This window comes from Rhyacophila brunnea, unplaced genomic scaffold (assembly GCF_057557595.1).
Source record: "Rhyacophila brunnea isolate RB1 unplaced genomic scaffold, BYU_Rbru_1.0 scaffold_12, whole genome shotgun sequence".
In the NCBI taxonomy this organism is placed as follows: Eukaryota; Metazoa; Arthropoda; class Insecta; order Trichoptera; family Rhyacophilidae; genus Rhyacophila; species Rhyacophila brunnea.
Window position 1 is genome coordinate 26,179,274 of NW_028232774.1, and position 14,482 is coordinate 26,193,755.

The following is a 14,482-nucleotide window of genomic DNA, read 5'->3' on the forward strand; positions in this document are numbered from 1 at the left end:
TTTTCTTCAAAATACATTATTGTCCCATACGTGCGACAATGCGATAAATCTTACTCAGCCCCAGTGCATTTCTTTGTATACAATTTTATTGTTTTATCACCATTGACGCAAAAGGTTCTGTCTATTGGTGCATTCAAGGCCAAATTCGTTGAAAACAGTATTGTCTTGAAGAAAGGTTAGTTCTCAAATACGTTGTCTTACACTTACTCTATCACTATTTCAAAAAAACTTAGGTAGATTATGTACGGGTCATAGAAAATTCAGTGGTTCTAAACCAGTAAAATTATTTTTTAATAAAAAAATTATTTATGATTTTGTACCTATCAATTCATTTTCGTAAATTTTAAATCTAACCCGGAACGAAATAATATGAGGTATGACACTTGAGGATTTTACTAGACGACTCACTGTCCGTCGGATATTTTACGAACAGGAACGCCATCCTTGGAAATCCCACGAACAGGAATGGCGCTCCGGGGCGTTCCGCTACATTCCGAGCGCTGTGTTGGATATTTTGTGAGCTACCTACTGAAAACCTGTGGTACAGGACTAGGTATGTACTGAATTAATTTATTTTAAAATTTAATTTGAATTGAATTTATATTTGAGAGGGCTAGGTGAGTGCTTTTTAGTATAAAGTTTCTGATAACGAGTTATGGTTTTAGAAAATTATGCTGATGGAGCTCAATAATTTATAGTACCTATACTGATTGCAATGGAATTATTTAACACAATGCTTACGGACCCTTTTAATTAATTTTGTAATTAACGTGTTAATTTGCATTTGAAAAGTAATTAGCAAAAACACAATTTTGTGCGGCCCGTAAGGTAATAGAATAGAGTAGAATTTACCGTTTGCGTACGAATAATATTTTTACTGTGATAGCTATGTGCGGGCGGTAGGTATGGTATTCTATCAAGGTAACGTATTGTATGCTATCGGTAGTGAGTTGGACTTGCTTCGTTTTTAATTAATTTTTGAAGTTAAGTCAATTAAGTGGTTTTACAGAGATAATTAGTATACTAATTGTAATGAAATGATTTTAGTGAGATAAATTGAGACTGTAATTTATGAACTATTGGTATTAAATAGTGATTGATTTAAGATTTAAGGTAATGGTTATATGCAATTGTTTGTTAGATTACTTAGCTTTCGACCCCGTGTATCCTGGGAGGCGATCTCTGGAGACTCTGCGAGAGCTGGGGCAATTTACACGGGCAAGCCGGAATACTATGTCATATATTGTTTACACGATGAGCGCGTCTCCTTATTTCAGACTTATCCGGCAGCCGCTCCTGGGCTCGCAGCAATCTCGCGAGAACGTTCGTCAGGATGCACGGTATTCGCGGCAATATAAATGAAGCGAAAGCCGAACACAATAGTCGAATATTTTAAAATCAACTTTTCAATTTAGAGCGAGGCGGCTGGATTCAAATGGTTATCGGCTAGAGAGCAAATTCAGGTAGAGAAATAAAATTCGGGTCGGAGCGATTTGCGGATACGTGTGTTCGGTCCGAGCGCTAGGAAGCAAGTCACTATATATATACCTATATATATATATATATATTTTCTAGATGCCTTTATGGATACCTCGCATTTACTATCGAGATTTCTTAAGGACTTTGACACGCAAACTACTCTACTTGATGCTAGTCAAATTAAAATTGTGCCAGCTGAGAGAATATGCCTTATTGAAAACTAGTCTTCTACCCGCATCGGGTATTGCTAATTTGAATTCGGCCAGGGTCTGTGAAACCGCCTTGCAAAACCCTGGAAAATTCTTAGTAGCGCAAGGCGGTGGTGATTCTGATGAATATTTTGTCGTATTCATTGGGAACTGAGGACTGCGATTTGTAGCCGAGTTTTTTCCCGTGGTAAAAGAAATGTCGCATAGGACTGATATTCTGAGCATATACTTATCTTTTCTTATATGGTTGCAGTCACTGGATCTGAAAGGCATGAATCATCGGTACATGTCACCATTTATTATTTTTATCCTTTTTATTACATCAATACAGAAATTAAAAAGTGCATCTCTTCCGGCCTTGTTTGCCATGGTCCCCGGAAGGTCTCTAATACCCGCATCTGCCATCTGTAATAAAAAGTTCAGGTTGTGCCGCTCCTTGCTAAAGATTTGACAATCTAGGAGTAAATGTAGGACGTCCTGGTCGCTTCCGTCGTCGCATGGACAGTTTCCATCAGGTGTTATTTTAAACCGGTGCAGGTATGCTCGCATGACTCCGTGACCTGTAAGAATCTGAGTCATCTCAAAACACGGCCCCTTATGCACCCTGACGTTTCGTGCTGCTGAAATCGAAAGTAAAAACTTTCTGGTCAACTCCCCTGTCGATGAGTTTATGTATCGTGAGTTCCATTCATTTTTCACCATATCTGAAATTGTAATTTTCGCGTAGCTCAGAGGAAATCGCTATCGCGGTCTTGGGTTCAGAGGCAACATGCCGAGCCAATTTGTCGGCTCTTTCATTTCTTTCTATCCCGGTGTGTCCCATTATCCACTTGAAGTGCACCTCGGGGTGGCGCCGTCTCAGTATTGCGGACTCGCTGTGAATAGAAAAGACAATCGGATTAGTAGACAAGGGATATCCGATTGCTTGGATTGAGCTTTTAGAGTCCGAATAAATAGAAATACTATGGTTACTATCTATATATTGATATCGCTATCATCATCATCATCATCTCATCAACTAGGATCAATCCACTGCTGGATGAAGGGTTCCGCAACCTGATTCTACTACTAGCGGTTAAACGAATTTGTGATATTATACCTATTTTTATCATCCTTATCAACATCGACCTGAACCAATCCACTGCTGGATAAAGGCCTCCCATGTCTGATTCTACTGCTTTATGTCATTTGAATTGCTGTATTTATCAAAATCGGTGATATTATATTTATCTACATAATCATATCGTCATCATCATCATCGACCTAAACCAATCCACTGCTGAATAAAGGCCTCCCTACCCTGATTCTACTCCTTTCTGTCATTTGAATTGCTGTATTTATCAAAATCGGTGATATTATATTTATCTACATATTCATAGCGTTATCACCATCATAATTAACCAGGATCAATCCACTGCTGGATGAAGGGTTCCGCCACCTGATTCTTTTACTAGCGGTTAAATGAGTGCTATATTTATCAAAATTGTTGCAATTATATTTACCCATTCATAATATCGTCATTATCATCATCAACCAAGATCAATCCACTGCTGGATGAAGGTTATCCCAACCTAATTCTACTCTACTTGGTCATATAAATTGCTATATTTATCTATATATTGATATCGTTAGCATCATCATCATCATCATCATCAACTAGGATCAATCCACTGCTGGATGAAGGGTTCCCTAGCCTGATTCTACTCCTTTGTGTCATTTGAATTGCTGTATTTATCAAAATCGGTGATATTATATTATATCTATTTATATTGCTATTATCATCATGAGTCTGAATCAATCCACTGGTGGATAAAGGCCTCTCTAAGTTGTTTGTATTTCTGTCGGTCATATGAATTGCTATATTTATCAAAATTGCTGATATTATATTTACCCATTCATAATATCGTCATTATCATCATCAACCAAGATCAATCCACTGCTGGATGAAGGTTATCCCAATCTAATTCTACTCTCCTTAGTTATATAAACTGCTATATTTTTTTAAATTTGTGATTTAATGTACCTACCCATTTATATCGTCATTATTGTCATCAACCTGTATCAATCCACTGTTGGATGAAGGCCTCTTTAAGCTGATTCCACATCTTAAGATCATGTAAATTCCTATTCTTATCAGAATTGCTCTATTCCTCTCAGTAATATGTATTGCTTCATTATTATTTATCAACATTTGTCTCGATATGAATGTCCCGCACCGGAAAACTGTATTGTTTAAGGTTAATTTTTAATTCAAATTTTGATTTTTTAAATATAATTCTATGGCTGCAAGCATTTATTTTTTATAGACAATGAAACAAAATATTGTTTAAATTTATTTTTTACAATGCTAACCTTCTTCTATTATCTCAATGGGACTTGAAGGAGATTAATATCACGTTATATTGGATCGCTATTTATGATAATCACATAATATATTGCTTTATATTCGAACGATTGAGATGTATACTTATGTAGCATATTTAACTGCATATACCTACACATATATTGTATTAAAATTAAAATGTCAGTGGTAGCAATCGGTGATTGCCAGCTGTTCTGCTAGGCATAGCAGCCTAAGGCAGTGTTAGACGATATTGTGAAGGCCAGACTCCTGAATAGACTACGCATATGAGTCCAAATTTATATTGGCAGTGACGATTTGCAAATCGTAAAAATGACAAATCAGCGAAATGTCAAACTGTCTGACATGAATAAAAAATCCATCCCGAAGGAAAAAATATGGCGCCATTTATGCACACTTCACAATAATATTAAAATCCAACACCGCCAAGCCGTCTGCAAGACCTAGCGAGACAGACTGGCAACCACCAGCTGGCTCAGATAGTAGTATATTATTACAACAATGTTTTTTTGCGCGCAGACAAAGTCACAAAATACATCATTTATTTAGGGTACCTGGTATTATGGATATAGATTATAGAAGGACGTAAGTAAGGTAGACGGTTTGTGAAATACAAAAGTATCATGATGCAATCAATCCACTTTTCGAATATTCATGTCGTTCTTATAATAGTAATATATATTCAATGGAAAATGTATTTGGCACTCATAAATCCATTGCAGGTAGGTGTATATTGGTATATTATATTATAATCAAATTATTAATGAAAATAGTTTTTTATTATTATTAAGGCTATGCCTTCTAAAATTTTCACGTTTTTAATACCAAGCTTAAAATATATTGCATACATATTTAAAAATAGAATTTTCACCTATTCATTACTAAGCTTAAAATAATGTCGACATTGCATATTTAAAAAAAAATGTACTAGGATCTCATAGACCACTGCAGGTAGATTGTTTATGAAAAATGGGAATGCTTTCTACAGTTTTCACCTATTTATTACTAAGCTTAAGATAATATCGATATTTCAAATTTTAAAAAATGTATTAGGCTCTCATAGAACCCTGCAGGTATATTGTTTTTGAAAAAATGTCAATGTCTTCTAGAATTTTCACTTAGCTTAAAATAATATTCATATCGCATATTTAAAAAAAAATGTATTAGGCTGTTATAAGACCCTGCAGGTAGATTGTGTATGAAAAATGACAATGCCTTCTACAATATTCACCTATTTTTGATTTTCCTATTTTTAAAAAAAATGTATTAGGCTCTCATAGAACCCTACAGGTAGATTGTTTATGAAAAATGGTAATGCCTTCTACAGTTTTCACCTATTTATTACTAAGCTTAAAATAATATCGATATTTCAAATTTTTTTAAATGTATTAGGCTCTCATAGAACCCTGCAGGTAGATTGTTTTTGAAAAAATGTCAATGTCTTCTATAATTTTCACTTAGCTTACAATAATATTCATATCGCATATTTTAAAAAAAATGTATTAGGCTGTTATAAGACCCTGCAGGTAGATTGTGTATGAAAAATGACAATGCCTTCTACAATTTTCACCTATTTTTGATTTTCCTATTTTAAAAAAAATGTATTAGGCTCTCATAGAACCCTGCAGGTAGATTGTTTTTGAAAAAATGTCAGTCTATTTTGAAAAAATTGTATTAGGCTGTCATAAGACCCTGCAGGTAGATTGTAAAAAATGGCAATGCCTTAACCTATTTATAAAATAAAATTCATATTCCATATTTTAAAAAAAATTATTAGGCTCTCATAAAATAGAGCTCATAGATAAGGTAGATTGTTTGTGAATGAAATATAAAATTATCATAATGTAATCTACTTTTTAAATATTCACTTCATTCTTATTGATGCACTGGAAAAATTATTAGGCACTCATAAACCTATGTAGGTGTATTGCTTTATAATCAATTAAAGAAAATTATTTTTGATTATTTTTCAATAGTACTTACATGGTAATGGCAATTTCTTTTAGAATTTTCGCATTCTTACTTAGTTTAAATAATGAATAATGATATTTCCATACTAGGCGAATGTATAAAATCCCTGTAGAGTGTAGGTAGTAGATGGTTTATGAAATACAAAAGTAGGTATCATGATACTATTTACTTTTAGATTATTCTCCACATTCTTATAAAAGCACTGGAAAATGTCTAGGCACTCATACAATCTATGCAGGTGAATATAGTGTTTTTTAAGTTTTTTTTAAGTTATACTTCTTTTGGCGCGTTTAGTAAAACAGATCAGAGAGTATTTTTCGCGTGTGACCGGCCGCGATGGAACACATAATTTTTATAATTTATATTGCATTCGGGTTGCGTGATATTTTGAAATATTTATCGTTCGTTGCGTTAGGCGGATTCAAATTTGTTTCTGTTAACTTTCCTAACGTTATTCATAAAACTTTATTTATATTGGAGTGTATATTTATTTTTCATATTATTGATTTTGTGTCAAGATTTGAGGCTATATTTATGTAAGTATATTACGCCCACGGTGGCCGCGCGGCATAAGCGTTGGACTACAAAGCCGTGGGTCCCAGGTTCGAATCCTGGGTCTGGCAAGTACAAAAATTGTTTTTCAATTTGTGTGTGTCAGGGTATGGACCTAATAGGTTGAGCAAGTGGCTGACATCCATTTCTCGTAAAAAACAAAAATCTGTCAATACAAACCTCCACTCTGTGGAGGCCCATATGATCCTATCAGGATTGGACATGGTCGAAAAAAAAAAATTATTTATCAGTAAAATTATATATCAATAAATAAATAAATTTTGTGAATGTTGAGTTGGTAAATAATTATTATTATGATTATATTCATTTCGGTCTCAAGGGTTCATGTTAAACCAGCGGCGCTCCAATAAGCGGCTCTTTTCCTAAGTGTGTAATTTAACAAGATATTTAAAATAGTAATAGTAAATATTATTAATATTTACGGAATGAAGCAATAAAATAATTTCAAACCAGCGGTGCTCCAATAAGCGGCGCTTTTTCTGAGTGTGTAACAAGATAATTAAAATAATAATATTAAATGGTATTAATTATTACGAAATGAAGCAATAAAATAATTTTAAGCCAGCGACGCTCCAATAAGCGGCCCGTTTTTTGAGTGTGTAATTTAACAAGATAATTAAAAGAGTAATAGTAAATAATATTAATAAATACGGAATTAAGCAACAAGATACTTTTAAACCAGCGGCACTCCATTTCAACTTCGTACCAATAAGAAAAACAAATAATTTGGATAGTTCGATGAACCAAAGAAACACTTTTATTTATTTTGTAAACCTGATTCTAAATCACCATACCAGAGCTAACCGAAGAATCTAGGTCTAAGTTTGTTTAAAAGTATGCATATTATTTAATAAAGAATGCTACATTCGTAAAACTTGTGTATTAATTGAATAGCTAATTTTATTAAATTAATTTATTATGATGTTCATACTGTGTTCTTGATGCTTGATGCTCTTGCTTTTTCGTACATGTTGGATTTTGATTTGATTAAAAAATAGTTTCATCAAAATATTTCCAATTTACAAAAAATCGGAGCTTTGAATAAAGTGGCATGTGTCTTGTCTGTATCTATCTCAAAGGCTGTTTGAGACTTTCATGGTTGTTTGTCATCGTAATTGATTTTTGGGTTTTCACCGCATGGACTTCTTCCTTCTTTCCTTGACGTTTCGGGCTAGTTGCAGTGCAGAGGCCATTATCAAGATATATCATAATCGAACATAATACTTATATTATAACATATCGAGGAAAGAAGGAAGAAGTACAATCGATAAAAACCTAACAATCAATTACGACAAGGTATCTTTACTCATGTTTCCATCTACACTTAGTTATACATTTATAAAGTATTCAAACTACTGACGAAACCAATGGGAAATTGTATTGGTTTGTCCATTATTTCATGTATGTTTCCTAGTCCAATTAGATTCATATACAATTAGATATTTATATTTGTATATTATTAATGTTATGATTTTGTAAATGATTTCGTAAAGTTATATTGTTATATATTTTGATGTCACAAACAACTGATTCGGGTGAATGAGGTGTTGAAAATGTTTTATAAAGAACATTATGTAAAACTGAGATATTTTTTGTATTACAGTTATTATATCGAATATTACACATATTTTTTGAAAAAATATTGAGCGTTCCGTTTCGTAAAATTTTCTATTTCGAGCACTAGTTTAACGGGTTCACAAAGGACACAGCAAAATGAAAAAGTTTGAAAACCACTGTAAATGGTAAATAAATTCATGGTAGGTATAACTTAACTTATTAGTTTGATGATCGAATCTACAAAAAGAATGTTGGTTAATGATTTAGAATCAGTGGTCTAGGACAGCGGTGCCAACCCGTAGCTCGCGAGCAACGTGTTGCTCGCGTACCGCTTTAATGTGGCTCGCGGCTCGTGTATTCAGATTATGTATTAAGTATGTATTAAGGTCATTCATAGTTCATTCAGAGAGTAATCTCAGCGTTGAAAGGACGTCATTTTAATTCAGTCTAACCTCAAAAACCTCTAACCATCGGGGATTTATTTTAAGAAACGCTTTAATTATTAATTACACTTCTCGGTCAAATGAATAATCATTATTATTATTATTACCTTCAAACATAACAAGTATGCGACGTAACATGATGCCGGCCGACGGAATACAGGGCTGTCAAAATAATATCAATCTAATCGTACGTTTTAAAGAGCTACAAATTTAAAGTTAAAAATAGCTTACTGTAAAGATGGAATACTTACATACTTCCAAGCGTCAAACGGCATATAACATTCATCTAAAATAATTATGAAAAGACTAGCTGATTATGTTATGTTATTTTTGTATTGGGCTTATTTTTTTGCTTATCAAAATATTTCACATATTATCTGATGATGTGTATTTTGGATATTTCGTAATATGTATCTTGTCTCATTAAAATGTTAATTTCGTTATAGTTTTTAATTAAACCGGTGCAATTACATATTAGATTTAAACACTATTGTACTGTGTGACTTTTATAATATCAGATAGCCTTACGCGAGATGGGCAAGATAAAAAATAAAACTGTAGGATGTCGGCGGAAGAGTAAACAAAACCCAGCTCATTGGATAACCGAATGGTATGCAACTGTATATATTATATTTTTCCGCCAAATTGCACACAATTAAAAACAATTTATCATAAAAACAAGTAAGACGTCTTCGACAGCCCTGGGTGATTCGATTCTGTCGGCATCTTTGTCTTGCTCGCTGCGATCCGCTAGCTTTGAATAAAAAAAATAATCTGTGGGTGACCACGTTAATAATCATTTTTTTATAAGTATAAATTATTTCTTGCAATGGCTTTACTTACCAACAAAATACAATAATTATTGTACCTACCAACTAAAAATAAAGTTGCGTTACTTGTTTGTAAAAGTGTCAGACTAAATTTAAACCAATCGGGTAAGTAATAAAAAGTCACTTTCTTTTTATAATAAACTATAGGTATTCCACTTTTTTTTTTAAATATGCATTAGAATTAAACAATATGTACCTATTTGTTTAATAATTATGTAATAGGTCTTACACATTCAAAATAAATACTATTCATTAATAATGTTTTTTGGATAGCACATGAAATAAAAATGTAGGTAGATAATGTGTTTCAAAATTCTTCGTATGTTTAGTTCTCGTACAATTTCAGGTTAAAAAGTTATTAATCTATTTCTAAGTTTCTAAACAGATTTGACAGATTTTGTTTTTTACGAGAAATGGATGTCAGCCACTTGCTCAACCTATTAGGTCCATACCCTGACACACACAAATTGAAAAACAATATGTGTACTTGCCAGACCCAAAATCTGTCAATACAAACCTCCACTCTGTGGAGGCCCATATTATCCTATCAGGTTCGGACATGGTCGAAAAAAAAAGTTTCTAAACTACTAAACTAAACTCTAAGTTTAAAAACGTCACAATATCCACCATATTGGTTGCAATACTATCCACCAAACAGCTGATTAACATATTGAATTTAGTAACATTGAAGTATATTAAAAGATATTATTTTTTGGTCACCCCATACTCTGCTGAAGCCGAAGCGAATTTGTTTGTTTTAAATTTAATTTATTGACCATTACTTTTGACGCACATATTGGCTGCGACTTTTTAATATTACTAGTAGACCAGCTATTTCGGAACACATAAAAAATATCATATTTTCAATTCTCAAGGACATTTCTGTAGAGCGTCCCCTTAAGCGCGCAGTGTAAAGTATGTCAAAATCACCAAAATTTCTACTCACTGTGGCAACACCTCGTCGGTATTCACCACTGTCCACTATGTACCTATTTAATAATTAATTACAACTAGCTGAGCCAGCTGGCTCTCGCCAGTGTGTCTCGCTAGGTCTTGCAGACAGCTTTTCTTGATAATGACTTGGTGTTGGATTTTAATATAATAATTGTAAAGTGTCTATAGACGGCGCCAAAGTTTTCCCTTCGGGATGGATTTTCATTCACGTCAGACAGTTAAAAATTTAGCTGATTTGTCAGTTTTACGATTTGCATGTCGTCACTGCCATTACAAATTTGGAGTCATGTGCGTAGTCTATTCTGAAGTCTGGCCTTCTCAATATCGTCTGACACCATTTCAGGCTGCTAGGCCTAGAAGAACAGCTGGCGATCGCCGATTGCTACCACTGTCATTTTAATTTTAATACAATATATGTGTAGGTATATGCATTTAAATATGATAAAAAAATTATAAATCTCAATCGTGATTATCATAAATAGCGATCCAATATAACGCGAATATTAATCTCTTTCGGGTCCCATTTACATAATAGAAAAAGGTTAGCAGCATAAAAAATAAATTTAAACATTATTTTGTTTCATTGTCTATAAAAAATAAATGCTTGGAGCCATAGAATAATATTTTAAAATCATATTTTGTTTTAAAAATTAACCTTAAACAATATAGTTTCCCGGTGCGGGACATTCATATCGAGACAATTAATGTTGATAAATAATGAAGCAATACATATTATGTCTGATAAGAATAGGAATTTATAAGACCTAAAGATGTGGAATCAGCTTAAAAAGGCCTTCATCCAGCAGTGGATTGATACATGTTGATGACGATAATGACGATATAAATGGGTAGGTATATGAAATCACAAATTTAAAAAAATATTGCAGTTCATATGACCAAGAAGAGTAGAATTAGGTTGGGATAACCTTCATCCAGCAGTGGATTAATCTTGGTTGATGATGATAATGACGATATTATGAATGGGTAAATATAATATCAGCAATTTTGATAAATATAGCAATTCATATGACCGAAAGAAATTCAAACTACTTAGAGAGGCCTTCATCCACCGGTGGATTGATTTAGGCTCATAATGATAATAGAAATATAGATAGATATAATATAATATCACCGATTTTGATAAATACAGCAATTCAAATGAAAGAAAGGAGTAGAATCACGCATGGGAAGCCTTTATCCAGCAGTAGATGGGTTCAGGTCAATGATGATAAGGACGATAGAAATAGGTATAATATAGTAGTAGAATCAGGTTGCGGAACTCTTCATCCAGCAGTGAATTGATCCTGGTTGATGATGATGACGATATGAATATGTAGATAAATGTAATATCACCGATTTTGATAAATACAGAAATTCATATCACAGAAAGGAGTAGAATCAGGCTAAGGAGGTCTTTAAGTAGTTGATTGGTTCAGGTCGATGATGATGATGATGATGACGATATATGAATATGTAAATAAATATAATATCACCGATTTTGATAAATACCAGGACCCATACCCTATGCCACGAAGCGAACAAAAAAAGGTTGATTTTTACGATAAATTTTTATTTTAGTCAAAACAAAGCTACAGAAACAATAAAATACATACATTATATTTAAAATATATTGTACAAATAAGACTAAATAAGACTTAATTTAAAATATAATTGTAAATACATATGTAATGTATTTATTTATGAACTTGAATAAAAGTTTAGAGTGATTTCCAAAGTTTTTTCCAATTCTCGTCTGATACATCATCTCGATTCCTTTTCTTAGTTTATGCCGGCGCTCCATTGGCACGCAAGTCAGACGATTTACAGTCTTCGGACTTTTTTTTCGCGTGGAGCACCCCAGGTCTGCGGACTTCTTAATCCGCAGACCAGGCTCGTTGGATTTCAAAGATGTTTGATATTTTACCTCCGAGTTGCCAGACTTCGTCCGTCGATCGCAATGCAAATTCGATTTGACATTAATACGCAATCATTCGGACCGCAAAAAAATCTGTAATTGTTTTAAACATTTTCATTGATTTATTTGTTAATTTACACATTATAAAATGAGAGATTTACCAATTATTTTTTTATTTGTATTTATGAAATTCATAAAAGAAAACGTAAATCTTGTGTTGTTTTTACTGCTATATTATTTTACGCAAGTCTACATATAAATAACACAAAATTATAGGGTTATCAGAAGACATTACGATAATCGCAATTTTTGACTTTTGACAGCTCGACTTTTTTATTCGTTCATTGATCAGTAGCAGGGCATATACAAATCGGACGATTTATTGTCCTCGGACTTTTGGCTCGCCAATGGAGCGCTGGCATTAGAGTCTAAGGCCGAATGTCTTCCTTTAAGTAACCACCTATCAACATATTTTGAAGGATCGAAAAGTGTCAAGGGTGGTCCCACGAGTTTGATGAACAAGAGTGCCGAAACTGTTTTAGTGTTTAACGAAGCTCTTGTTGGGGTAATAATAAGATTCATTTGCGAAAACCCCCGTTCACATTCACTTGAAGAAATGGGAATAGAATTCAGAGCATATACCAAACGCAAGAGTTTTTCAGAATATGTCTTTTCGAGAATGTATTCGCGATATCCACGAATCATTTCTCGTTCATCTAGTTTTAGCCTGATCGAAATGTTTCTAATTTCCATCTCTCCAAATGTCAACCGATTATCAATGTCTTCAGGCCAATATTTTTGGTCAAGTACGCGAGCCCAAAGTGCAAACTTAACATCTTTATTATCTAGCAGCCTTTTTTCAATTGACGTTTTCAACGTGGAATAAAATATTTTCGGATCAATAGGAGGATCATTTTTAGAAACTTTTTCGTGAAGTAAAACTCCACGAAAATGCAGATTGCTTATAGCAGCTGCAGCACATTTATAATAGGGTCCAAAATTCTGTTTTCTTTCTTCAAAAACTTGAACGAGTTCATTTATTTTTCGATTTGCAATGTAAAGGTTCACATTGCGATTTTGTAGGTCCAAACTAAGTTCCGACAATTCTTGGAGAGCGTCGCACATCAATGCTAGATCCAATAAAAATGCTGTTGATGTTATTTTGTTCTTTAAGCCACTGTGAGTACACTTGTCATTTTTATCTCTTGTAGGGTCATTCATCGCTTCTTCAAAATGACGCACAAGGGATTCATAATTATTCCACACAGCCGAAACTGAACGAAAACTAGATGCCACCCATCGGGTACTTAAAACTCTTCCGATTTTCAGTACCTCAACGCCTAGTGATTCTGCACATAAATGCAACTCTCTATTATTTTTCGGCGACGTGTGGTATAAAACATAAAGTTTATCAATAAATGATTTGAATCTATTGATCCCTGAAATTTTCTTTACAACATCACTTACTGATAATTCTAATCTGTGATTAGTACAATGCCAAACTATAATTGAAGGAAATTTTTCTGTCAGCAATTTTTTCACTCCATTTTTAGAACCTAACATCACAGCAGCGCCGTCGTATGCAACCGAAACTAAATATTTTTTTAAATATTCTTCTGTCATCCCATATAAATCAAAAGATTGGAGTAATGATTTAAATATTCCTTTTGCCGTTACGTCTTTAAGTTCAATCAAATCCAAAAACAAATTAATTGGTGAATTCATTCCAACACTTTCGACACAGCATCGAATATACACAATGAGGGTGGTTTTTTGGCTTATGGTGGTAGACTCATCAATTATCAAAGAAATTATATTTTTCGATTGAACAATTTCTTTGAAAACATTTTTTCTCATTTCATCACATATATGATTTACAATGTTAATACATGCGTTAGTGGAATGGAGAATATGACACATTTCGATCCCATTTAGTTCTTGGAGATTAATTTCACTTTCAAACTTATTGAATGATTGATTTTCTTTAGCTACTTTATATGCAGTTCGAAAAATGTTTGCTGTTATTACTTTTTCGCGAGATAACGATTTTAAAAAAGTATTTTCAATCTGCTTTTTTTTGGCAAATGATTTTTAACGCTGCTTTGTGTGCAATAGATCCTCTGTGATCAAAATTTTTTTTTCGAAGTGACCCCAATTGTAGCTTCCTCTCTTTCCCAGAATACGTAATT